Below are 1145 nucleotides of genomic sequence, written 5' to 3' on the forward strand. Positions count from 1 at the left end.
AAGCTGTGCCCTAGAAGAGTTTTACATGTTCACATCCAGCCGCCCTTTTTCTGGACTTCGATTTAAAACAAGTACTCAGGTCAGCCTTCTTCGTAGGGATGGAGAAGTTAAAACACAAATGGAAGTGACATGCAGTGGACACTCGTTTTTTTCAAAAAGGATGTTTTAATTAATAAATAACATCACCTTAGTGTCAAAAACATTCTTTAGAAAAATGGTTAGTTGCCCTCCAAAGGAAAGGCTACAGTCTTAAGACCCAGCTATTTCAGGGTAGAAGGGTGCAGCCCTCAGGGCAGGTGCCTCTGGGGAAGGGCTCTCAACTATCTTCCACGCCTAGAGCTGCATTGACCAAAGGTGGCTGCCATGAACACTGAGGGAGAAATGACAAAGGGGAAACTGCCCTAACAGCCCTGCGGCCCCCACCCCATGTGCCACACATAGAAAGCCAGGAGGAGGATGGTCTGGCAAGGAGAGTGGGGAGCATCTGCTTCATTTCCTCTCCACCCCCACGGGAGTTAAACAAGGTTTTGGGTTGAAGAAGGTGAAGCAGGGCCCAGGAGGTCGTGAGCTGGGGAGATTGGAGTCTGGGCCTCACCCGGTGTCAGGGGGTGGGGGGTGCACACACACTGGTTCAGGCTTCTGTTGGAAGAGAGGGGCTGACAGCAGAGCAGCGAGTGCCCAGGAATGGTGGTCGGGGCGAAGTCTTCCCTGCACGGAGATCCTCATGGTTCTCTACCTGGTGAAGGGTCTGTCTTGACATAAGCAACCACCATCCAATGACACAAGGAACAGGGGATTTCGTGTAAACCCGTAACTTTTCTGACATCTCTCTTCCTGGGGAAGTGGAGGGGGAAGTCCAGCTCTGTAGAAGGCTCCCTCCACCATCTCCCTGTGTGTCTGTTCCCTAGGAGGGGAGCAGGGGGCAGGGAGGCTTGAAGGTGAGCATGTGGGTCTTCATCTTCTGGAGCAAGTTTGGGCCCTTTCCAGAAGCTCCTGGGTTTTTCGAGTAAAGGAGGCTCCTGAGGGTCATGTTTGGGAAATATTGCACCCCTTCTAAGAGTTCCTTTAGAAAAAATAATGTCACAAATTCTTGCTAAAAGACTAAAACCACTGAGCATGTGGGTCTTTGTCTTCTGGAGCAAGTT

Source organism: Colobus angolensis, unplaced genomic scaffold (assembly GCF_000951035.1).
Source record: "Colobus angolensis palliatus isolate OR3802 unplaced genomic scaffold, Cang.pa_1.0 Scaffold336, whole genome shotgun sequence".
Classification (NCBI taxonomy): domain Eukaryota; kingdom Metazoa; phylum Chordata; class Mammalia; order Primates; family Cercopithecidae; genus Colobus; species Colobus angolensis.